Raw genomic sequence first — 27,309 nt, forward strand, 5'->3', positions numbered from 1 at the left:
TTGCCAGGGAAACCATGAAAGGGTCTGTGGGGCCAGGTTGCGGATAGGAATCTGTGATATCAATGCGTAACACATTACAGTTAGAGAATGGATGCGAGTGATTTCGGCACTTCGTCTGTTCCTGGCGCTACTTGGCAGATACAGTGACAGCTATTTCCAGTTTTACATTTGCTTTCTTTGTTATATTATGATTAATTTTGTTAGATTTTGTTAACTTTTTTGGGTCTGCTAATGCCCTTAGGAGGGCAGGAGCTCGCGAGTGTAATTTCTGAAAATATAGTGGAAATGGTAATTGTTAGTGACAGAGAAAAGAGAGTTGTACTTGTAGTACCTGCATGGGAAGGAGTGCGACTGAATGGGAAGTGTAAAAGAGGAAGTAGCGGGAAGTCAAAAAAGAAGATGCAAGAGCTGAAAGATTGGGTGAATAAGAGTTGGAGTGAGAGAGCATCAGCAAACTATAGGGAAAACAAGAAAATGTTTGGTAAAGAGATGAATGATGTGAGAACAAGAGAGCAAGAGGGAACATCAGTGACGGGAGGAGATAGGGAAGTGGTAATAGGCAAAAATCAGGTGAGGAGATGGAATTACTATCAAGATGACAGAATGATAGCTGTGGGATGTTCTGGATGTGAAAGCATGTGGCAGAAATAGCGTTATGTGACCGGCTACTTTGCCGCAGGCGAGCACGAATATCGGTCCAATCAGTTAGCGGCCCTTTTCAGCTTGTGTGATTGCCAGGATGTTTATTTATTCTCCTGAAGAAATGCTATCGAAGCTATTTGAAGAAAATAAATTCCTGACTATTGCTTTTAGTGTTCGTTGCCGTTTTTTTACAGATAAAAGGTTACGTGATGGGTAAATTGCACATAATAAGCAAAGTTAGGATGTCTGTGAGTTACAATTCTTTTTCTTCGTTATAGTGACTGAGATTGCAAGGCCAGAAACATGCACCAGTCAGAGGCCATCTTGCGTCAAAGGAAAAAACAAAAAGTCAGGAAAAAGAATATAGAAATATTGAGGACTCTGATCATGATCAAGCTAGGCCAGAGGCACGCTCTCTCAGAACTCGAGCTTAGGACATGGAGCTGGGCAATACATGAAAGACCTTGCACGAGTAGAATATAGGTGATGGCATAGGCTGAGAGGGAGGAGATGGGACGGAGGATGAGATGTAGAATAATTCCGATCTGAATCGGAAGATACTGACGTACCGAGAAAGAGCGACTTTTTCAGTTGGAGAGTTGGCTGTATCATGATCAGGTCGAGAAGAAAGTAGAGGCTTCTGGTTATTTACCTGGAGTGAAATCTAACTATACCCAAACTTTGCCCTCACATATCTTAAAATGTTTAGCGGAAATCATTTCTAAATTCAAGGCATTATAACAGTCAGGTGCATAGAGTTGTAGTGTGCGAGTAATTCTTGCGAAAAAGTTTTCATTCTAATTCATTCAACATGAAAATGTGGAGAAGCAAACTGTCATGAGCTGCTATAGCCAAGCCTGACTCTTATCACTGTAACATATACAAAACTAGTCATCTTTAGAGTCGTGTAAGTGGAGTTGTTCTCCCATGATTTCATGATGACAGATGGAATGGATAGTGTCAGTGTCTATACATCCCAGAATTAAAAATAAATCTTGTTCATTTTCTGACCAAGTAACTCTTTCCAGACTACATACAGAAAAATTCATGTTCTATTCCACCCCCATCTCCAAAAGCACTAAATTCATCACTCCTGTGATGACAAAGGCCCAGTGTATGAATCATTAGTACTGTGATGGTAACGACTCAGTGTATGAAAGATTCCAAAGGAAATGTTCTCTAACACCGTCATGAACAATTCTGTTATACTTGTGACGTGCACGTTACATTCGTATTAAGAGGAATCTGCTGTTTCAAAGAAAGGCAGAATCCCGTACAGCATTGTCTTTTTTTTGGATACTTTGAAAAATTTTCGGATAGAGGGAATAGCTAACTTTTCAGTTTGCAAGGAAGATGTCCAGGTGTTGATCTGGATTCCCTAGTCGAGATAAAGACTGCTACAGTCCTTTTCTTTTTTTCTTTCATACTATTCGCCATTTCCCGCCTCAGCGAGGTAGCATTAAAAACGGAGGATTGGGCCTCTGAGGAAACATCCTCACCCGGCCCCCTTCTCTGTTCCTTCCTTTGGAAAATTATAAAAAAAAAATGAGAGGGGAAGATTTCCAGCCCCCCCGCTCCCTTCCCCTTTAGTCGCCTTCTACGACACGCAGGGAATGAGTGGGAAGTATTCTTTCTCCCCTATCCCCATGTATCCTATGTATATATATATGATCTGAATGAGATTGTCAAGTGTGTCTAGAGGCATCATCTTAATTCAAAGTCTCAGCTCAAGGTACGAGATGAGCAAACGGAAAGGGATTATAATTAAGAGTGACGTGCAGGGAATAATTATCGAAAGAGCTGGACATTACTGCTGGCGTTTCCCATGATAAAGTTCTCGAAGTTAGAAAATGTTTTAGAAATCCATATAGATCCATGACCAGTTAGCTTCATTTCTTATACTCAAATCTTTCATTTTCTTCTAATTTTCTACTGTGATAGATGTGTGAAGGCAGTAGTTACCAAGCAGTTTCTGCTCAGGTTAGTTATGTTGTATCACGTTCTGTCTGTCAAAGGCTACAGCAGACTCAAACATTTTCAACACTTTTCATGTAATGTGCTTTTCTGTATTTTTAAAAGATTCTATGGTAAAACACTGACACAGACACACACACACACACACACATATATATATATATATATACGAATAAAGTGCATATGAACGCACACCTTCATAGAACATACAAACCTCCAACAGCCAGGATCGAACCTGGGACCCCTGTGCAAGAGGCAGGCATGCTAACCGCTAGGCTATGGGACTGTATAATAGGAAACAACTATTCGAAATACTAAGTACTCGAATACCCTTCGTCTCACAATGGTGAGCAACGGGGTCTATACCGGTTGTTTCCGAATAGACGCACATAGCCACCTGATAGCGTTTTACCGAACCTAACTGTACAACGCGGAGGTATATGAATACGAATAAAGTGCATATGAACGCGCATCTCCATAGAACAGACAAACCTCCAACAGCCAGGATCGAACCCGGGACCCCTGTGCAAGAGGCAGGCATGCTAACCGCTAGGCTATGGGACTGTATAATAGGAAACAACTATTCGAAATACTAAGTACTCGAATACCCTTCGTCTCACAATGGTGAGCAACGGGGTCTATAACGGTTGTCTTATTCACATTTACTCTCAGCTTTCTTCTTTAACACACTTTACCAAACTCGGCCACCAGCTTCTGCAGTTTCTCACACGCATCAGCCATCAGCGCTGTATCATCACCGAACAACAACTGACTCACTTCCCAAGCTCTCTCATCCACAACAGACTGCATACTTGCCCCTCTTTCCAAAATTCTTGCATTCACCTCCCTAACAACCCCATCGATAAACAAATTAAACAACCATAGAGACATCACGCACCCCTGCTGCAAACCAACAGTCACTGAGAACCAATCACTTTCCTCTCTTCCTACTCGTACACATGCTTTGCATCCTCGATAAAAACTTTTCACTGCTTCTAACAACTTACCTCCCACATCATATATTCTTAATACCTTCCACAGAGCATCTCTATTAACTCTATCATATGCCTTCTCCAGATCCATAAATGCTACATACAAATCCATTAGCTTTACTAAGTATTTTTCACATACATTCTTCGAAGCAAACACCTGATCCACACATCCTCTACCACTTCTGAAACCACACTGCTCTTCCCCAATCTGGTGCTCTGTACATGCCTTCACCCTCTCAATCAATACCCTCCCATATAATTTCCCAGGAATACTCAACAAACTTATACCTCTGTAATTTGAGCACTCACTCTTATCTCCTTTGCCTTTGTACAATGGCACTATGCAAGCATTCCGCCAGTCCTCAGGCACCTCACCATGAGTCATACATACATTAAATAACCTTACCAACCAGTCAACAATACAGTCAACCCCTTTTTTTTAATAAATTTACTGCAATACCATCCAAACCCGCTGCTTTGCCGGCTTTCATCTTCTGCAAAGCTTTTACTACCTCTTCTCTGTTTACCAAGTCATTCTCCCTAACCCTCTCGCTTTGCACACCACCTCAACCAAAACACCCTATATCTGCCACTCTGTCATCAAACACATTCAACAGACCTTCAAAATACTCACTTCATCTCTTTCTCATATCACCACTTCTTGTTATCACCTCCCCATTAGCCCCCTTCAAGGATGTTCCCATTTGTTCCCTTGTCTTACGCACTTTATTTACCTCCTTCCAAAACATCTTTTTATTCTCCCAAAAATTTAATGATACTCTCTCACCCCAACTCTCATTTGCCCTCTTTTTCGCCTCCTGCCTCTTTCTCTTGACCTCCTGCCTCTTTCTTTTATACTTCTCCCAGTCATTTGCATTATTTCCTTGCAAAAATCGTCCAAATGCCTCTCTCTTCTCTTTCACTGATAATCTTACTTCTTCATCCACCACTCACTACCCTTTCTAATCTGCCCACCTCCCACGCTTCTCATGCCACAAGCATCTTTTGCGCAAGCCATCACTGCTTCCCTAAATACATCCCATTCCTCCCCCACTCCCCTTACGTCCTTTGTTCTCACCTTTTTCCATCCTCAATGAAGGCTCAAATTGGGATGCCTGAAAGTGTGTGGATGTTGCCAAGATGAAAAGAGAGGATAGCATATTTGAGGAAAGAAACCTAGATGTTCTGGCCCTGAGTGAAACGTAGCTGAAGGGTAAAGGAGAAAAATGGCTTGGAAATGTCTTAGGAATAAAGTCAGGGTTTGATGAGAGAAGAACTATGAAAGGAGTAGCATTACTCCTGAAGCAGGAGCTGTGGGAGAGTGTGATAGAGTGTAAGGAAATCAATTCTCGATTGACTTGGGTAAAACCGAAAGTGGCTGGCGATATATGAGTGTTTATTGATACTTATGCACCTGGCAATGAGAAGAAAAGTAATTAGAGGCGAGTGTTTTGGGCGCAGCTGAGTGATCGCATCATCGGTTTTAGTGCGTGAGGGCGAGTATTAGTGATGGGTGATTTAAATGCGAAGGTACATAACGTGACGGTTGAGGGCTTGATTGGTGCGCATGGGATATTCAGTGTTATGTGTGGAAATCGTAAAGAGCTTGTGGAGTTGTGTGCTGAAAAAGACTGTTGATTGGCAATACCTGTCCTAAAAAGAGATATACATAAGTATACGTATGGAAGTAGGAGAAATGATCAACGGACATCACTAGATTACGTATAGATTAATAGGCGTGTAAGAGAGAGACTTTTGGATGTAAATGTGCTGAGAGAGATAGCTTGTAGGATGTCTGATCGCTGTCTTGTGGAGGCGAGTATGAAGATTTTAAGAGACTTTCGAAAAAGAGGAAACTGTCGGGGAGAAGAGAGTGGCGAGAGTGAGTTTGAAAACGAGTGTAGGATGGCAAGGGATGAGAGCAAATGAACTGAGGAGTGCGGATGAGGAATGAGTGGTATTTAGGGAAGCAGTGATGGCATATGTATGAGAGGCATTTGGCATGCGAAAGATCAGAGAAGATAATGAGTGGTGGGATAAAGAAGTTGCTAGCGAAAGAGAAAAGAGAGGCGTGTAGGCGTTACTTATAGGGAGGGAATGCAGATGACTGGGAGATGTAAAAGAAAATTGGCAAGCGGTCAAGCAGAAGGTGCAGGGGTTGAAAAATAGGGCAAATGAGAGTTGGGGGTGAGAGAGTATCATTAAACTTTAGGAAGAATAAGATGCTTTGAAAGGAGGTAAATAATGTGTGAGAGACAAGAGAACAAAAGGGAAAGTGGTAACGGGTAGTGATGGAGTTAGGAGGAGACAGTTTGAGTGTTTTGAAATATTGTCAAATGTGCGTCATGATAGAGTGACAGATGTAGGATGTTTTGGTCGAGGTGGTATGCGAAGTGAGTCATAGAAAGTGGTTTGGTGAAGAGATAAGAAGTGGCGAAAGCCTTGTAGAAGATGGAATGCGGCAAAGCGGCGGGGGTAGATGGTACTGGAGTTGAATCTATTAAGTAAAGGGGTGGCTGAGTTGCTGATGGGTTGGTAAATATATTCACTGTATGGATGGATCATGGTGAAGTGCCTGAGGATTGAGGGAATGCATGTATGATGCCACTGTATAAAAGCAAAAGGGATAACTGTGAGTGTTCAAACTACGGAGGTATAAGTTTGTTGAGTATGCCAGGTAAGTTGTATGGGAGGGTATTGACTGAGAGGGTGAAGGCATGTACAGGGCATCAGACTTGGGAGAAGCAGTGTGGTTTCAGAGAGGAAGAGGATGTGTGAATCAGGTGTTTGGTTTGAAGAATATGTGTGAGAAATGCTTGGAAGAACAAACGGATCTATATGTGGCATTTATGGACCTAGAGAAGTCATATGATAGGACTGATATAGATGCTTTGTGGAAGATTTTAAGAATATACGGTGTAAAGGTAAGCTGCTAGAAGCAGAGAGCAGTTTTCATCAAGAGTGTAAGGCGTGTTACAAGTAGGAAGAGAGGAGAGTGATTGGTTCCCAGTGGAGGTCGATCTGTGGCAGGGGTGTGTGCTCTCAGGGGTGAGTTTACGATGTGTTGCAGAGGAGAGGGTTTTTAAAGTGAGTCAATTGTTGTTCGCAATGATACAGCACTCATGGTTCATTCGAGTGAGAAGCTGCGGAAGTTGGTGATTGGGTTTGGAAGTGTGTGTGAAAGGAGAAAGTTGAATGTGAATGTGAACAAGAGCAAGGTTATTAGGTTCAGTAGGGTGGAGGGACGAGTTAATTGGGATGTAAGTTTGAATGGAATAAATTGGAGAAAGTGAAGTGTTTTAGATACCTGGGAGTGGACTTGAGAGCGAGTAGAACCATGGAAGCAGAAGTGAGTCATAGGGAGAGGGAGGGGCTGAAGGTTCTGGAGCGATGAGGTATGTGTGGAAGGCGAGAACGTTATCTCGGAGAGCAAAAGTGGGTATGTTTGAAGGAAAGTGGTTCCAACAATGTAATATGACTCCGAGGCATGGGCTATAGATAAGATAGTGTGGAGGAGGACGCGTTGAAGATGAAATGTTTGAGGACAATGTGTGGTGTGAGGTGGTTTGATCGAGTAAGTAATGAAAGGGTAAGACAGAGGTGTGGAAATAAAACGAGTGTGGTAAGGAGAGCAGAAGAGGGTGTGTTGAAATAGTTTGGACGTATGGAGGGAATGAGTGAGGAAAGGTTGACAAAGGCTGTCAGAAGTGGAGGGAACAAGGAAAACCGGCAGACCAAATTGGGGATGGAAGAATGGAGTGAAAAAAATTTGAGCGATCGGGGCCTGAACAAGCAGGAGGGTGAAAGGCGTGCACGGAATACAGTGAATTGGAAAGATTTGGTATCCTTAGGTCGATGTGCCGTCAATAGACTCAACCAGGGCATGTGAAGCGTCTGGGGTAAACCATGGAGAGATCTGTGGGGCCTGGATGTGGATAGAGAGCATTGGTTTCGGTGCATTACATCTGACAGCTCGTGTATGGATATGATTGGTATGGCCTTTCTTCGTCTGTTTTCAGGCGCTACCTTGCCAATACAGGATTGGTTGGTAAGGATATTCATTGTATGTATGGATCATGGTGAAGTGCCTGAGGATTGGCGGAATGCATGCACAGTGCCATTATACAAAGGCAAAGGGGATAAAGGTGAGTGTTCAAAATACAGAGACATAAGTTTGTTGCGTATTACTGGGGAATTATATGGGAGGGTATTGACTGAGAGGGTAAAGGTATGTATAGAGCATCAAATTGGGGAAGAGCAGTGTGGTTTCAGAAGTGGTAAAGACTGCGTGGATCAGGTGTTTGCTTTGGAGAATGTGTGTGAGAAATACCCAGAAAACAGATGTATTTATATGGATCTGGAGAAGGCACATGATAGGGGTGATAGAGATGCTTTGTGGAAGGTAAGTTACTAGAAGTAGTAAAAAGTTTTTACCAAGGATGTAAGGCATGTGCATGAGTACGAAGAGGGGAAAGTAATTGGTTCCCAGTTAATGTCGGTTTGCGGCAGGGGTGCGTGATGTCTCCATAGTCGTTTGATTTTTTATGGATGGAATGGTTAGGGAAGTGAATGCAAGAGTTTTGGACAGATGGGCAAGTATGCAGTCTGTTGTGGATTAGAGAGCTTGTGAAGTGAATCACTTGTTGATCGCTGATGATACAGCGCTGGTGGCTGATTCGGGTGAGAAACCGCAGAAGTTGGTGACTGAGTCTGGTAAAGTATGTGAAAGAAGAAAGTTGGAAGTAAATGTGAATAAGAGCAAGGTTATTAGGTTCAGTAGGGTTGAAGGACAATTTAATTAGGAGGTAAGTTTGAATGGAGAAAAGCCGGAGGAAGTGAAGTGTTTTAGATATCTGGGAGTGGACCTCGCAGCGGATGGAACCATGGAAGCGGAAGTGAGTCACAGGGTTGGGAGGGAGCGAAGGTTCTGGGAGCGTTGAAGAATGTGTGGAAGGTGAGAACGTTATCTCGGAGAGCAAAAATGGGTGTTTTAAGGAACAGTGGTTCCAACAATGTTATATGGTTGCGAGGCATGTGCTATAGATAGGGTTGTGCGGAGGAGGGTGGATGTATTGGAAATGAATTGTTTGAGGATAATATGTGGTGTGAGGTGGTTTGATCAGTGAGTAATGAAAGGGGAAGAGAGATGTGTGGTAATAAAAAGAGTGTGGTTGAGAGAGCAGAAGAGGGTTTGTTGAAATGCTTTGATCACATGGAGAGAATGAATGAGGAAAGATTGACAAGGGGGATATGTGTGTCAGAGGTAGAGGGAACAAGGAAAAGTGGGAGACCAAAAATGGAGATGGAAGGATGGAGTGAAAAAGATTTTGAGTGATCGGGGCCTGAACATACAGGAGGGTGAAAAGCATGCAAGGAATAGAGCCAATTGGAACGATGTGGTATTCCGAAGTCGACGTGCTGTCAGTGGATTGAACCAGGGCATGTGAAGAGTCTGGGGTAAACCATGGAAAGGTCTGTGGGGCCTGGATGTGGAAAGGGAGCTGTGGTTTCGGTGCATTACATATGACAGCTAGAGACTGAGTGTGAACGAATGTGGCCTTTGTTTTCTTTTCCTAGCGGTAGCTCCCTGGGGGGGGGGGGGGGTGGATGTTATTTCATGTGTGGCTGGGTGGCGACGAGAATGGATGAAGGCAGCAAGTATGAATATGTACATGTGTATATATGTATATGTCTGTGTATGTATACGTATGCATACGTTGAAATGTATATGTATGTATATGTGCGTGTGCTGGCGTTTATGTATATGCGTGTGTATATGAGTGGGTTGGGCTATTCCTCGTCTGTTTTCTTGCGCTTCCTTGCTAACCCGGGAGACGGCGATTAAGTATGATATATGAATAGATATCATATATATATATATATATATATATATATATATATATATATATATATATATATGTATATGTATATATGTCAAATGCCGTAATTCGCCTAATAGGTCTTGACAATCATTTTGCATAGGCTGAGATGTGTTATTGGATTATGTAATGGTGCAAGACCCAGAACAATTCTGACTCTCCCGGCCCACCTTAAGAAAATAAAGATATTAAGAATGAATCGAATGTCCACAAAGGAATTGGTGAAGTATATAAAACACTTTATGTAAAACATTTTTCTTCACGCTCACTCTTGGGGAAGATAGCGGTAACATATGATAAATAACATATCATTTGTATGATGATTGAATAAGGAAAAGATTCGCTTTTAAAAGAGTATTGTTACGGTTCCGTAATAATATTATGCTATCGACATACTCGTATATTGATGGCTGTCATCAGAAAGGAACTTTTTGTTAAAGATGTGATTCTCTTCACTGTAGAGAAAGAAATTGATAAAAGGTAAAATCTATCAGTTCTACTTCCACATTCAGACTTGCTCTCGTAACGTCTGACTCAGGTTTCATTGTTACAGTAGAATCTGGTACATTATATCATCAAACCAAGTTTACATGTCTTAGAGACTCAACCTTTGCTGAGAGACGCGTTTACCAGCTCTAAGTACTATAATTCATAAGAGTAAAAGCGGAACATTTTAAAAGTATCATTCTAATGAAACATACTGTTTAGTGCAATACTGTTACCTCGTTTTCTGTTGTTCTTACTTTCTAAAATTCAATTTTCTTGTCTCTTTACAGGAAACTCGGTTAGCAGATCGTGGCGGTCCAAATTTGGTGTTGTTTCCCCTCTGGATGGAGAAGAGAGCCAGTGCAGCCAACCTCTCCTGAGATACGGTTGCCGTTAGGTAAGTTTTGATCCGTTTAAGCATAGAAACACTTCACTCCCCTGATGCCACTGGTACCGGAATTGTCAACAAAATCCAATTTGTTGTTTCTGTGTTTGGGAGGGAACCATTGAAAGGCTTTAGAGACTGAAGAAATTGGAGTGGGATTTTTTTTTTTTTATTATTCTTCGGGAATAAATTCTCGGAGCAGAAGCAGCTCTGAGGGAAGAAGGTTTGTACCGCCGATGTTGTGAGCATCTCCATCACTCAGTGCGGAGGTTCAGAGTCGTAAACTTCCATTTCATATCATCTCTTGTCATTTCTGTTAGTTTGTGTGAAGCATAAAGAAAAATGAAACGACTGAACTACTCTTCAATTTGCTTAGATCCTGTAGTTAATGGCGGATCCGCGATGACCAGAGTAGTTCGTTTAAAGTAGTTTTTCAGTTGATTTCTCTTCGTTGTTCACATTGACAGATGGGAATGCTGTATTTTCACCGTCATACGATGATCACTAAATACAGGTTCAGTATCCGTCTCGGCTACCATTTATATACCTTCAGTTTTGGCGATGATAAATCTCGTTTTTCTGTAATCTTGCAGGAAGTCAGTTAGTCTTGATGAGTTTTATAGCTACACTTCGTGAACACTTTCGCTTGTCTTTACTTTTACCGTCCCATAATTCTCTCTCTATTTTAGTTAAGGCCCGGCCTCTTGACGTGGACATATGTCAGTGACTGGAACCTTCAACATAAAAAAAACATCAACCTGAATATCTCTAGACTGAAGAGTTATATTTCCAGCATTGCCATCAAACACGATGTCACACCACAGAAATTCAATTTTTTTTTCGGGATTAACACAGGTCATGCACTCTGCTTCACTTGTTAACCAGGAGTCATGGTATCCTTCAGCAAGACAGGATAACATTCCTTTTGCCACTTATCTGGTGAAAAGGTTCATTTCATGCCCTTTAACCGACCTTCCCACTTAGTTGCTGACAGAGAGAGGTTTCAGAGTTAGAAAGGTTGTATACTTTCTTAGGATTTGTCAACTTTAAGTAAAATCAGAGTACCATAAATACTCCGTACAGGCCCAAATACCATCATTGCTTGTGAAATGCATTCTACCATATCTCAAAGTACTAGATTTAATCTGAGGCAGCCTTACGGCGTGAAATGGCCGGAAGATCTAGCTGAAGGATGCGAGAATGTACCTCTCGTTTCTGGCACTTCAATTTTGCACCATTGTCATAACGTTGGCCCCTACGGTCATAAATGTGAAGGTCAGTTTCACCCAGCGTAGCTGAGAGAGATCCTGGGAGTCGTTGCCCACTTCTGCCATGAACTGAAAGGAATTCCATGAAACATTCCATCTCCTTCACGTCTTCAGAACCCATGTCCACTAAACACAACACGAAGGCAAAATATTTACTGCCTTCACTTTTTCTGTTATTTTTCTCATTACCTGCAGCGCCATAGCTGTGATTACTTCATTCAGAAGAATGCGATATCCATGGTAGCAATTATGGATTTATAGATGTTGATGCGTTGGTTGAGCTCCTGCATCGTAGGATCGAAGTTGGCTTCTATGAATCTCAGAAAATTTACCATTCCTTGGTCCTAAAGTTTTCCAGTTGTTCTCTGAAAAGTGGAGCTTTGCTCAGCTAGGTACTGCACTACTGTTGTGCTCAGCTAGGCACTGCACAACTGTTGTGCTCAGCTAGGCACTGCACAACTGTTGTGCTCAGCTAGGCACTGCACAACTGTTGTGCTCAGCTAGGTACTGCACAGCTGTTGTGCTCAGCTCAGCTAGGCACTGCACAAATGTTGTGCTCAGCTAGGCACTGTACGACTGTTGTGCCCAGCTAGGTACTGCATGACTGTTGTGCTCAGCTAGGCACTGCACAACTGTTGTGTTCAGCTAGGTACTGCATGACTGTTGTGCTTAGCTAGCACTGCATGACTGTTATGCTCAGCTAGGTACTGCATGACTTGTGCTCAGCTAGCACTGCATGACTGTTATGCTCAGCTAGGTACTGCATGACTTGTGCTCAGCTAGCACTGCACGACTGTTGTGCTCAGCTCAGCTAGCACTGCACGACTGTTGTGCTCAGCTCAGCCAGGCACTGCACAACTGTTGTGCTCAGCTCAGCTAGGCACTGCACAACTGTTGTGCTCAGCTAGGCACTGCACAACTGTTGTGCCCAGCTAGGTACTGCACTACTGTTGTGCTCAACTAGGCACTGCACCACTGTTGTGCTCAGCTATGTACTGCATGACTGTTGTGCTCAGCTAGGCACTGCACGACTGCTGTGCTCAGCTAGATACTGCATGACTGTTGTGCTCAGCTAAGCACTGCATGACTGTTGTGCTCAGCTAGGCACTGCACGACTGCTATGCTCAGCTAGATACTGCATGACTGTTGTGCTCAGCTAAGCACTGCATGACTGTTGTGCTCAGCTAGGCACTGTACGACTGTTGTGCTCAGCTAGGCACTGTACGACTGTTGTGCTCAGCTAGGTACTGCATGACTGTTGTGCTCAGCCAAGCACTGCATGACTGTTGTGCTCAGCTAGGCACTGCACCACTGTTGTGCTCAGCTAGGTACTGCATGACTGTTGTGCTCAGCTAGGCACTGCACGACTGCTGTGCTCAGCTAGATACTGCATGACTGTTGTGCTCAGCTAAGCACTGCATGACTGTTGTGCTCAGCTAGGCACTGCACGACTGCTGTGCTCAGCTAGATACTGCATGACTGTTGTGCTCAGCTAAGCACTGCATGACTGTTGTGCTCAGCTAGGCACTGTACGACTGTTGTGCTCAGCTAGGTACTGCATGACTGTTGTGCTCAGCTAAGCACTGCATGACTGTTGTGCTCAGCTAGGCACTGTACGACTGTTGTGCTCAGCTAGGTACTGCATGACTGAAGTGCTCAGCTAGGCACTGTACGACTGTTGTGCTCAGCTAGGCACTGCACGACTGTTGTGCTCATCTAGGCACTGCACAACTGTTGTGCTCAGCTAGGTACTGCATGACTGTTGTGCTCAGCTAAGCACTGCATGACTGTTGTGCACAGCTAGGCACTGCAAGACTGCTATGCTCAGCTAGATACCGCATGACTGTTGTGCTCAGCTAGGCACTGCACAACTGTTGTGCTTAGCTAGGTACTGCATGACTGTTGTGCTCAGCTAGGCACTGCACGACTGCTACTATCATGAGTACCAACACTGATCGCCAATGCTCCACCTCAGTGTTAACTTATCCCAGGTTTCACTCGTGTATGGAAGACAGTTTTCTTCATTTCAATCTATTCTGCTGAGTTTAATATAAATCCAGTGGGTAACTCGTGAAACTGAAGTCTCTCATCAAATGCTTCCAATCACCACAACGTTCTTTGATTGATTTGCCCGCTGTATGTCAGCTGAAGAATTTACAGTAGATAAGCCAATGTCTTTCATGTCTCTCTCCATTTAGCAGTTATCTGGGAAGTGTGGAACTTGTCGTTTCTTGTCGTTCATTAGGAAAGATTGTTCATCACTTGGTAATAGCACCTTCTCTCGTCAGAAAGTTTATTGTCCAATTGTATATCAAATCAGGGACATAGCTGGGTCATATACCTCATATACCTCGGTAGAAGTGTTCATTTCAACTGGTTGAGCACATCTTATGGTGTAATCTCCTCCCAAAGTCTGTACAGCACGGCTTATAAAATCACGATCATTTGCGCTTGAATCCAGTACTGCGCTGTTTTCCGCTCTTACACATTGTAAAATGAAGAATTTTTTCAAGAGAACCATTCATGGCCTTTTCTACGTTTATCTTTTCTTCTCTTCCTTTTCTCTGCCCTTGAGATAAATGTTTTGTAGTTGTCTGCCTCTGGTTATACCAGTAGTTGTGCAATAGAAATACAGGGGGAAGGGGCGGCGTGCCACGAATCACTAAAAATTTCCCTGAGTACTGAGCAGCACAGAGACACAAGCTGCACGAGAACTAAAAGTGCGACGGCGTGGGTGAGAGTGTCTGCCAGGGATACAATTTCCAAGATGTCATCAGGTTAGGTCTGAGTCAACACTGGCCGTTGTTCGGTGTGTGGGGAGCAGGTTGGTCGTTTTCATACTCAGTGATACCTTTGTTGGTCATGACGTCACCACGCATGTTTGAGGCAGGCTGGGTGTGGAGTCAAGTCAGGTACTGGTCAAGCGTGGGTGTGTGTGTGAGTGTGCTGCTGCTCTAGACGGAACATACTCCTAGAGAAGTTCAGATTTGGTAGGTAGCTCTACGCCAGTGATGACCCACATCGCCGTCTCAGAAAGTATGGCCACACAGTGACGTAACTGGCTGACCAGCTGCACCTATTGACACCTGCCACACTGGTGACCTCTGGGTGACGATAGGTAAGTCACATGACCCTTGTTACCTGAGAGGTCACACAAGGTCATGCACTGTAACTGGTTCAGGAAGTTATGACATTCTGTTAGCGTACAGAGGCGTAACACTGCAGAGAGAGAAATAGGTAGAAATTGGTTTGGATTTAAAGTATCAGATGAATGGAGCAAGGTGCCCCGTCATGTAACAGAGGCAGTAACAGAAACAATATGGAGTGAACTTTGTGAGAAAAATTAAAAGAAAAGAAGAACATTAGATGATATTTCCACACTTTTTTTAGAATATCAACTCGGGTTACCGTCAGCCACAGTCCCCAGACCACCATCCCGTAGGGCTGCACCTGCCCTACTTAGCATTACACTCAGTAAGACTGAAACAGCTATACCAGCATGTGATTAAATGTACAGTGAATCAGATTTTCTTACGACAGGTTTACATATTCAAAGTTGCGAGTTGTTATGGACGTCAATGTTTTTATTTTGCTTCGGCTAAGATGTGTCATTGGATTTCTTGAGCCGTTCCGTTATTTCTAAGAATTTCTGGATGATTTGAATCACGCCATTGTTAGGTTTCTCATCGGCGTCGTGCCTTGTCAGCTGATCATGTGGGATTATCAAATTGTCACAGTGATGGCTCAAGCAACGAGTTTTTCCCCAAAGCATTCAACTCGCCTTCCTTGAGGCTCTCCATTTCATTCCTTTCACAGCGTTGATATGCTATCTCCACACTCCCACGTAAGCCTCTCCCCCCTATCATAGTCGTTCCAGCGATGCCGTTCACTTATTTTCCCCTCCACCCTCCCACACCTTGTCTCCGGCAGCAGCACCACATACCCTCCAGGATGCTCTCCCTCCCACACACAGCGTCTCCGGCAGCAGCACCACACACCCTCCAGGATGCTCTCCCTCCCACACACCGCGTCTCCGGCAGCAGCACCCCACACCCTCCACGATGCTCTCCCTCCCACACACCGCGTCTCCGGCAGCAGCACCACACACCCTCCCACTCACACCTTGGTTTAGGCTTCTGTATCGCCGCCACTCGCCCACCCGTCCCGTAACGTAAACACTCTCAAGACAATAAAAGAACCCTATGATCTGGAAAACTGTCCACGTAATAAGTTTGCTCATTCCTTACCCTCCCATCCACTGCTCCTCCTCGCCCTCCGGGTCGTAGAGACGCTCTTCAACATAGCCTTAGTGTGGCATCTTGACGGGGTTGTTAGGGATGCGGCTTAACCCTGGCGCTCAACAGCTTCGTCCTCTCGTTATTTAGCTTTACCCTGGCGGTCTAAGGAAATTAGCGTCCGGGACTAAACACAGTGTGTTTATTAGTTACTTACAGAAGATAAGGCGCACAGCGAGTGTCTGTGAAGGTACATTAAGCCTGCTGGAATAATACATAGAACAGAAAAAGGGACCATAAATAACATAAAAGAAACTTGTAGGGTATTATACTGGATATGTGTTTCTGTTATCACTTTTCTTATATTATAAGATAATTCTTTACATCTTTTCTAACAAACTCCTTACTTTACTTTCATGTATTGCCTTTTTTTGTGTTATCCCTTCGCCTCCCGAATAACCTTGCACTGTCTACTTCATCGATCTGTTATAAACACTTGATTTAAAGCTCGTGATCAGTTCACCCCTCACTCTTCTCTATTCCATAGTGGGAATATTTTAAATTACTTTTTCCATGTAAGTCAATCCTCAGTTCTGGCACTCTCTTGGTTGCTATACTTTGGACATTATCTATCAGCTCTTTCTGCTTCTTTAGATGCGGTGACCATATTTGAGAAGTATATTCTAGTTTTAGCCTTGTTTGTACTGTGAACAACTTGCTCAGTATTTCCTTATCCAAATACTTAAATGTAGTTCTAATACCTGTTAGCCGATTGTTGATCTCCATAACTAGTCTCTTGATGTGAAACTCACAGATCAGGGACGATGTCCACTCCCAAGTCTTCCTCACACACAGATTGCTTCAGCTTGTTACCTGCAGGATGATAATCATATCGAGGCCTTCTTTCAATGTGACTCATCCTCATTACTTTATATATACTTAGAATGAACTTCAACAATGTATCAGACCGATTTTGGAGTCTGTATAAGTCTAGGTCCCCTTAGAAGTTGATACAGTCCTCCATGCATTTGACTTGATGACATTTACGTCACCTGCAAAAGTATTCAGGTAAGAGTCCATAACTTCGGGCAAGTCATTTACATATATCTAGAAGAGTAATGGCTCAGAACAGAACCTTGAGGATCTCTGCTGGTTATAGCAACCTATTTCGAGAAGGCTTCTCTGATATACGTCCTTTGTTCCCTTCCATTAAGATAGTCTTCTATCTCTTTAAGGAGTTTTCCTTTTATTCCTGCCTGGGGATTCTGCTTCTCAATAAGATTCCAGCGAGGTACAGCGTAGAACACTTTACAGCACTCCAGATACAACCAGACCTCCGAGGCTTCCCTCTCGCCCAGGATAAATCCTATTCTCTCGTTTAAATTTACGAAGTTCATTAAGCATGATTTCTTTGACCTGAGACCATGATGTCTCTCACTTAGGTAATCTCTCCTCCTTAGAGAGTCATCTATAATTTTCATTACCTTTCTTTCTGGACACTTAAAGACCAGATTTGTCAGTGAGACCGAATTATAGTTCATTTACTATTCCCTGCTCCCTTTCCTACAGACAGGTATGGTGTATGCCTTATTCCCATTTCCTTATTACCTCGCCTCTCTATAGAAACACCTGAAACTGTATTTCGAGAGGTGTGTGCAGCGCATCTGCTCGCATCTTCAGCACCTGTGGTAAAATTTCATCAGGGACATGAACCTTGTGTTGGTCAAGGCCTTTAGTATTCCGTCATCGTTTTCAAGACATCTCAGTTCTTTCTAAAGAAAACCTCCTCCTCATTCCAGTTCATTAGCTTTGAAGGTATAGTGGTTCCCATTGAGAACATTTTTGAACTTGTTATGCATATCCTCACATATTCTAACATCATCATCATCTACAATTCTTCCCTCTGAATCCCTTAGCTTGATTAGTTGGTCATAAACTGATAATTAACTCATGATGAATTTACGAATAAGTTTTGGATTTTCCCTGCCTTGTCTACAATTTTCAAAGTTTCTTTGATCCTTTTATCCTATCTTGCTCTGCTGTACTTATGAGCGTTGACTTGCTGGAGTTCCACCTATACCTTCATCACTGCACGTCTCAAAACTCTTTTGCTTCTTGACGTCATTTATCAAACCATTCCTCCTCCTCTCTTAACCTTCTCTCTGTGTTTGAGGCTAGAGGTTCCATTTTCCTAATCCTTCATTTTGTAAATGTCACTACATGTCTCACCACAATGTTCTGCATCTTGGCCGGTGAACGTATTTGTATGTGTGTGTGTGTGTGTGTGTGTGTGTGTGTGTGTGTGTGTTTTAAAATAATGATCACGGTCGTAAAAAAAAAAAAAGTCAATTGGGGAGATATGAAATTCGGGAGAGGGAATTTGATTGATATTTACGCCAATAGAAAACGTGAAAATGATAATTTGGGATGAAATGTCAAACTATTTATAAGTTATGATGATTACAGTAATCAGTGTCCCAGATGGGATTACCTTCTCGACGTGTGCAGAGTTACAGACAGTTCGCTGAGGTTGTGGTACTGATTTGCAAACTCGGACAGAAGTGACTTAAGTAGCAAGTCTGGTGCGGTGGCTTGAATCCAGGCCATCACATGAGGTTCACCTGATGGTTGAAGGACCAGTGTGCTGAGTGGCGCCTCCTAGATGGTGTACGAGGGACCGAGTGTGATCTGGCACGCCCTGATATCCATTTCTCAAGTAGTTCCCTTTGTGTAGTAGATAAATAAGGCTAGGCAGACGAGACTGACTGTAACGAAAGATAGGAAGAAGTTTTCAAATTTTCGTTTTCAAATTTTGGTATACCAACTATCAATTCTGGACACACGATTGCTTGAGGCTTATTGCCTTCACCTTGATCTGTTGTCTTAAGACACACCGAGCAGTTTGGTTACTGGCGGCTCGGGTCTAATTAGCCGGAAGTGGGCCTTGCCTGGAGGCAATGATGATAATAATGATGATATTATTACTGATAAGAATTATGATGATAATGATAATGATAACATTATTATTGTTAATGAAAATAATGATAATAATAATGATAATGATAATGATAATAGTGATATTATTATTATTATTATTATTATTATTATTATTATTATTATTATTATCATTATTATTATCATTATTATCATTATTATTATCATTATTTCCCTCAACAAACAATCGTTATTAACTGCTCTCGGAAACACCCTTAAAAGTCTCCAGAATCTACCCATAAGTATTAACGTCAGCCAGACGCCCTGTGGTGCTGCCAGACGACCTGCAGCGATATCAGACGTCCTGTAACGTAGCCAAACGATCTTTGGAGCTGCCTAACATCCTGTAGCGCTCCCAGACGTCCTGTAGTGTTGCCAGACGTCCTGTAGTGTTGCCAGGCGTCCTGTAGTGTTGCCAGACATCCTGTAGTGTTGCCAGACGTCTTGTAGTGTATCAAAAGTTGAAGTGCTTCCAGACATTCTTTAACGCTGTATTGCTGCCAAACCTACTGTAGTGCAGCCAGACGTCCTGTAATGCTGCCAGACATCCTGTAATGCAGCCAGACGTCCTGTAGCGCTACCAAACGTCCCGTAGTGCTGCCAAACATCCTGTACCGCTGTCAGACGTCCTGCCGTGCTGCCAGACGTCCTGTAGCACCGCCATACATCCTGTGGTACTGCCGAAAATCCTGTACCGCTGTCAGACGTCCTGTAGCGCTGCCAGATGTCTTCTGCCGTTGTCAGACGTCCTGTAGCGCTGCCAGACGTCTTCTGCCGTTGTCAGACGTCCTGTAGCGCTGCCAGACGTCTTCTGCCGTTGTCGGACGTCCTGTAGCGCTGCCAGACGTCTTCTGCCGTTGTCAGACGTCCTGTAGCGCTGCCAGACGTCTTCTGCCGTTGTCAGACGTCCTGTAGCGCTGCCACACTTTTTTTTTTTATGCCAGACGTCCAGTAGTACTTCCAGAAGTCCTGATAAGGAGCGCTGCTAAACCCTATGCGTAGCGGTGCTGGATATCTAGAAGCACTGAAATACATCTTTTAGTTCTGATGGACTCTCTGTCGCGCCGCCAGCCGTCTTTTAATGCTGTCATACGACCTGTGGCGCAGCTCGAGGTTCTGTAGAATTGTTAGACATCCTGTGGCATTGCCAGACATCCACTGTGTTGCCAGGCAACCTCTAGCGCTGCAAGGCGTTCTGTAGCGCTGCCAGTTATCCTGTATCGCTGCTGAACGTCTCTAATGTTATTAGACAACCTCTAGCGCTGCCAGTCTTAGAGTACCTTTGCTAAACATCTTGTACCCCTCCTTGCCGCTGTCTGACATCCTGTAGCGCTGCCAGACTTTCCGTAGTGCTGCCAGACGTCCTATATCGTTGTCATACTAGTTTAGCGCTGCCAGACGTCCTGTATCTCTGTCAGACATACTGTAGTGCCGCAAAACATTCCGTAGCGCTACCAGACGTCCCGCAGTGCTGCCACACATCTTGTAGTGGTACCAGACGTCATGTGGTTTGGGTAGACATCCTGTATCCCTACTGGAGGTCCTGAAGCGCTGACAAACATCCTACAGAGCTGCCAGATGTCCAGCAATGCTGCAAAATGTCTTATAACAACACCGGCGTTCTGTAGTGCTGACAAACGTGTTGTAAGGTTACTAAATGTCTTGTAGGGCTGTTATACGTTCTGTACCGCTGCCAGACGTGTAGTGCTGTCAGGCGTCATATAGTGCTGTCAGACATCTTGTACCGCTGTCAGACGTGTAGTGCTGTCAGGCGTCATATGGTGCTGTCAGACGTCTTGTACCGCTGTCAGACGGCATGTAGCGCTACCAGAAGTCTGTAGTGCCGCCAGACAACCTATAGCACTGCAATACGACCTGCAGCCCTACTAGACGTCCAATACTGTTGCCAGACGTGCCGTACCGCTGCCAGACGTCCTGTATCTCTGCCGAATGTTCTGTAGTCTGCATACATTCTGTGGCACCGGTAGACGTTCTGTAATGGTGCCAGACGTCCTTTAGCGCTTCCAAACGTACTATAACACAGCCAGACGTCATGTAGCGTTGGCAAACATCCTAAAGCGCTGCCAGATGTCCTGTAGTGCTGCCAGACGTCCTTTAGTGCTGCCAAGTGTCCTGTAGTGCTGGTAGACTTCTTGTGCTACTGCCAGACTTCCTTTACTACTACCACACATTCTGTAGTGCTGCCAGACGTCCTTTAGCCTGCTATGCGTTCTGTAGCGCTGCCAAGCGTCCTGTTGCTCTTGTCAGTCGTTTTAAAGTAATGCTAGATGCCATGTAGCGCTGCCAAACGTTCCGTAGCGTTGTTAGACGTCCTGTTGAACTTCCACACTCCTGTAGTGGTGCCAGACGTCGTAGAACGCTATCAGACATCCTGTCGCGCTCTTGGCAACACGCTCTCTAGTTCTGTCAGACGTCCTATAGTGCAGCCTTATGTCCTATAGTGCAGCCTCATGTCCTATAGTGATATCAAACGTCCTGTAGTGCTGCCAGATATTCTGTAGCGACACCAGACGTCCTTCAGTAATGCCAGACGTTCTGTAGTGTTACCAAACATCCTAAAGTGCCGGTGGACATCCTGTAGTGCTGCCAGATGTTCTTCAGTGTTGCCAAGACGTCCTATAGCGGTGCCAGACGTCCTGTAACGGCGATAGATATCCTTCCGTCCCGCCAAATGTCCCATACATCTGCTAGACGCTGTTTAGCGCTGTAAAACGTCCTCTAACGTTGCTGATACATCCTATAGCACTGACAAACGTCCTTAGGTATTACCATACTTTCTATAGTGATACCGGAGATCCTGTAATGATGCCAGACGTCCTGTAGCACCATCACACGTCCTATAGTGCTAGATGATATCCTGTAGCGCTGAAAGACGTCAGATCGACGCTGTCTGACATCATGTAAGCTTGCTAGACGTCCTGCAGTGATGCCAGATGTCCTTTAACACTGTTAGATATCCTGTAACTTTGCCAAGCGTCCTACAGCGTTAGGAGACATACTGTAACGCTTTCAAAAGTTGTACAGTTACACCAGACGTGTTGCAGTAATGCTGAGTCTTTTGTAGCGCTGTTGGACATTTTATATCGCTGCCACACGTACTGTAGCGCTGCCAGACGTGTTATGGAGATGCCATACAATGTATTGTAATGCAACGCGTGTTTTAATGGTGCCAGACGTTATGTTGCATCCTAGTGGTGCCAGACATCCTGTAGCTCCACCAGATGCCCTCTCGTGCGCAAAGATTTATTGATTTCATGATAAATTATTTAGAAGTATCTGCAGCGTCAACAACGAAGGTCATTAGTGGTGGATTTTCTTTCATTTGACAGAATATCTACGACTTTAAATGAGTAAAAATATAACAAAAAGATAAGGGAATTGATGTAATGAATTTCTCAAAGTTAAAATGATAAGATCTTTATATTACAACTAAAATTATGTGCAACATATGTCGTACAAAACATTGATTTATTCCAGGAAAACAAAGACATTAAAATCGATATGATCTCTAGATACTTTCACGAGTGTTGGAAGAAAGGTTAAACATTTTCTCTTGATGCTGAGAATAACACGTTTCCACGACATGGGCCAATGTTTACCCATGAGGTAGTCTTGTGGCTGATACTCAGCCTTGCCTGATTAATTGATGATTTAGACTTACGGTATATGCTGCATCAAGGGCAAAGATTAGCAGCAAAATTGGCTTAGAAAATTTGATTTTCAAAAAAGATGTAAAAGAATAAGAATGTTTATGTAAAAGTATTATTCAGAAAATCTAGAACAAAGTTGTAAACGCTGAAATATCAACGTACTTGTGTCTATGACTGAAATCCAATCAAGTTAAGCCAAATTTTGCACGGAATATTGGTTTCCTTAGTAAACCAGTCATATCAAAAACATTACAATAATCCAGTGTAGGTGTAGGAGTTAGAAACTTTCTTCTTATGCCGAGAACGCCACACACACTTCCACAACATGAGCTGTTGACTCTTCACAAAGTTAGGGTTGGTCTACTGCCATTATAACCATCAATGAGTCAGTCTTACGTGTCCGACCCTCAGTCTTGCTACAACCATTTCTGTTTGTTGGGTGAAGTAAACATTCCTCACCCAGCTGCCAAGGTCTGCTCTAACTCTTAGCAGTTTGCTATTTGTGTTTCCATTCCTGCCTCTACCTATTCTGGAAACGTTCTCGTATATGGGGCTTCATGTCGTTGTGTGGGAGAGAAAGACGACCATCCCAGCAAGTAGCTATAGCCGCCTTTGCTTGCTGGTCAGCTCGTTCGTTCCCATGAATCTAGTACGAGCGTGGACCCAGCACAGAGATACCTTCCTGTGTCGTGGCGACGTCAGTGCAAGCCAGTCGTGGATCTCCTCCACCACTGGATGTGGTGAGTTTAATCTACCGATGGCCTGGAAAGCACTGCGCTAATCAGAGTAGATTACTTAGTTTTGGTGAGCTAGTTTCTTAGTCAACTATATTACAGATAGAGAGTTCAATGGTGAACATGGAATCTGCGGGAGGTTGGTTACATCGAACACCACCCCCTATCCTCACCCCACCCCCCTTTTCACCACGGCAAAGCCCACGCCTCTGTCGGCTTTGGAGCTGTCTGTGTATATTTCTCTGAAACCTTGGTGCTTTGAAGTTTGTTCTAAGAATCCGTGCTTGATATCCTCTTTGATGCTTTCCCTCTTTCCTATTGCATCCCAATCTTTGCAATGTGTCTGCATTGGATTGATCCACGGTGGGATCTGAGGCCCCCCCCCCAACTGGCAGAATCCTAGAAGGATTCATACTGGGATCTGTCGCAGATTCTCTCTTTCTCCCTCCAAAGGACAGTCCATCCCATCGAGGGTCGCTCACAGCCGTACAGCTGGGACAGTCTGGATCCCTCTGTAACCTACTGTAGCACATCAAGTTCATATTGTCTCAGTGCAGTCGTAGAGGTGATTCTGTGATCTCTGCAGTTCATGATGGTACTGCAGGAGATCGGAAGGCTGCATTGGAGATCCTAAGAGCTTCGTTGTGGACAGGATCCAACATCTTGAGAACTGTGGATGATGCCGGCGATTATGCCTCACATCCGTGGTCCATCTTACTACGTACGGACTAGCGTTCGTTATCGCCATGGTCTCCCACGTTGTACGGTCTGTCTCCCACGTTGTACGGACTGTCTCCCACGTTGTGTGGTCTGTCTCCCACGTTGTGTGGTCTGTCTCCCACGTTGTACGGACTGTCTCCCACGTTGTGTGGTCTGTCTCCCACGTTGTGCGGTCTGTCTCCCACGTTGTGTGGTCTGTCTCCCACGTTGTGTGGTCTGTCTCCCACGTTGTGTGGTCTGTCTCCCACGTTGTGTGGTCTGTCTCCCACGTTGTGTGGTCTGTCTCCCACGTTGTGCGGTCTGTCTCCCACGTTGTGTGGTCTGTCTCCCACGTTGTGTGGTCTGTCTCCCACGTTGTGTGGTCTGTCTCCCACGTTGTGCGGTCTGTCTCCCACGTTGTGTGGTCTGTCTCCCACGTTGTGTGGTCTGTCTCCCACGTTGTGCGGTCTGTCTCACACGTTGTGCGGTCTGTCTCCCACGTTGTGTGGTCTGTCTCCCACGTTGTGTGGTCTGTCTCCCACGTTGTGTGGTCTGTCTCCCACGTTGTGTGGTCTGTCTCCCACGTTGTGTGGTCTGTCTCCCACGTTGTGTGGTCTGTCTCCCACGTTGTGTGGTCTGTCTCACACGTTGTGGGGTCTGTCTCACACGTTGTGTGGTCTGTCTCCCACGTTGTACGGTCTGTCTCCCACGTTGTACGGTCTGTCTCCCACGTTGTACGGTCTGTCTCCCACGTTGTGTGGTCTGTCTCCCACGTTGTGTGGTCTGTCTCCCACGTTGTGTGGTCTGTCTCACACGTTGTGCGGTCTGTCTCCCACGTTGTGTGGGAGAGTAGCCGCAGGTCATCAAGCGCTCTCATGGCCCTCGCTGTCAGTTGTTTGATATGAGGCAACCACGTTAGTTTGAAGTCAAATATTAGACCCGAGAACTTTACCTCCCAAACGAACAGTAGTGGGTCCATGGCTAGGTACAGGTATGGCTAGAAGTTCCTCTCATTCTGTGAGAGTGCACAGCCACGAGTTTGTCTGAAGAGAACCTGTAGCCGAGATACCTGATATGCCGTATTCTGTTGACGTTCATGTACGTAGACTACACTTCCTGCAGGGCAGTACAGTGTAAAGTCATCCACGTACAAGCTGCTTGAGAGGCACTTTGGTACAGCCTTGATGATGTCGTAAATGGCAGAGGCTAAAAGGGTCAAATTGAGGACACTTCCCGTGGGACCCTTTCGATCTGGCTCTTCTGGTTCGAGAGTCTGGTTCCTACATGAACCTTGAACTTTTTTCTTTTTTTTGCAAAGAAGATGGGTAGTGCTCTCCGCAAGTCAGTTCCGTGCAGCTTCTTCAAAATGTCATGCTTCCGTGTAGTGCCATATGCTTTCTCTGTCAGAGAGGACAGCCAACAAATGAAGTCGCCAAACGGAGTTCCTGATTGTATTTTCTAACGTAACAAGAGCGTCTCTTGTTGTAAGGCTGGGCGAACTTCCAAGTCTTTTTGGAAAGGAGTGCATTCTAAGGGTTATTTTCTTTTTCTTTTTGACATAGAAAACGACTTTTCTAAAATTATTATCCTATGAAGACATTATAGGTTGGTAGAATGCAAAGATTAAAAATGGCGTCCAAATTGGTTGATGTTTTTGCTTTTCGTGTCTTGTGATATATCAGTTCTTATGTCTCTAGGTTGCTGAGTTCAAATCTGGTGTCACATTAGTAATAAGTTGTAAGGTTACTATGGCATGTTTGTAATACTCCTCATCAACATTAGAAAATCCTGATTTATTTTTGTCTGGACAAGATGCAGTAAGATCCATCATTGTGCCTAACTTCTGAATGCATTGTTTCCCTCCAGGGTGTGAACAGTGACCATGTATGCTGCAGAAGAGAGAACTACAAGAAGAGAAATGATTTATGATAGCATTATTTGACGCAGTTTGTCAGGAGGAGAGTAATTCAAAGCTAGTGGTGTATTAGTTATTGGGCCTAGCGTCACAGGACGTATGCTGTATGTAGGTTAAACAAGAGAGGAAGATAAGCAAACCACAGTGACTGAAGGCAATAGAATTGTAGCTGAAGAACTTTATAGTGACTGGATTAGTGAAAGTGTTTATCTATTACAATGGTGCTGTAAGTAAAAAAAAAAAAAAGAATAAAGAATGACTGAAATTTTGAGAAATATGTGCAAGTAAGCTATGACGAAGAGCATAAGAAAGCAGAAGAATGTAAGAGGAAGGTACAAAGATTCAATAAAAAAAATGGCAAGAAAGGTATATGCTGTACGAACAAAGAACCCGGAATATCAAGCAAAACGGGAAGAACAGTTTGGTGTTAAAATGACTACAGAAGATGAGGCTTTCTATCACTACAACTGTTAAAAGAACTATAAAGCAACACGTCAGTCTAGTCTGATCATCATGGAGGAAGAAGAAGAGGAGGCAAAAGAAACGTCAATTGTTACCTGCAACAAAAATAGAGGAGTCAGATGGAATATGAGTTCAGAGGTACAGAAGGAGAGTTGTTGTTGTAGATTAATGTTGCAGTACTGAGCACAGGTCATGAAGATTTTGACTCCTTATTAGGTACGCCTCTGACCACTCCTCCGACTTCATCATTGGCTTCATATAGGCCAAGTATCAAATTGCCAAGTAGTGCACTGGGTGCCCCTCGAGTAGTACACTGGGTGCCCTTCCAACAGACAGTGATTTTGATGCTTTTAGCTTTCCGAAAGTCAAGGTTAGGGAAAGTCTTGATAAACTCATTGAGAGATTAGTCCAATGCCCAGATCAGTGCTCGGTAGATTACAAATTAAGTGCTGGAGATTTAGGAAATAGCACAGACTGCTAACATGATTTTTGATCACCGGTGGGAGTTGATGAGCAAAGAGGAAGGGAATGGGATTGAGGCAGTCTGATGGTGAAGGGGAAAGTCTATCAAACCCAGCAGTTGGTGGTCAGGATGGTAGTCAAGCTACGCCAAAATCGCCGAAGATACCATAAGGACTTCACTGATGTTTTCCCAAGTAGAAGGAGTAGCAATCGATGTCATGAAGACGCCTCCTGTATGAATATGTTGCAAACACGCTGGAGGAAGAAGGCAGTGTGGTGACTGTAGGTCTTGATGATACTACAAAAGCTGCAGTCCATAGATTGTATGATGTAAGGACTAACCATATCATCATCTCGGCTCCTCGCTAGATAAAATAAATAGGACGATTAACACACAGATAATATCAGTCATTTACGGACTCACAAGTACTGCAACATATGAATATAAACTGAAGCGTTCGGCGACCCTGGCAAATCCTGAACTGTTAGTAATGTTACGCGAGGCCGGAGT

At 44.0% G+C, this 27,309-nt stretch overlaps 1 long non-coding RNA gene across 1 annotated transcript in view; it reads left to right on the top strand.

Annotated features, from left to right (window-relative positions):
* LOC139755947 (uncharacterized) overlaps window positions 1–27,309 on the top strand; it is a 324,536-nt gene that overhangs the window by 43,445 nt on the left and 253,782 nt on the right. Inside the window, exon 2 of the long non-coding RNA XR_011714221.1 lies at window positions 10,264–10,370. This is a non-coding gene — a long non-coding RNA (uncharacterized lncRNA). The remainder of the gene's footprint in view (window positions 1–10,263; window positions 10,371–27,309) is intronic.

The sequence above is a fragment of the Panulirus ornatus genome, chromosome 20 (genome assembly GCF_036320965.1).
Source record: "Panulirus ornatus isolate Po-2019 chromosome 20, ASM3632096v1, whole genome shotgun sequence".
Lineage (NCBI taxonomy): Eukaryota > Metazoa > Arthropoda > Malacostraca > Decapoda > Palinuridae > Panulirus > Panulirus ornatus.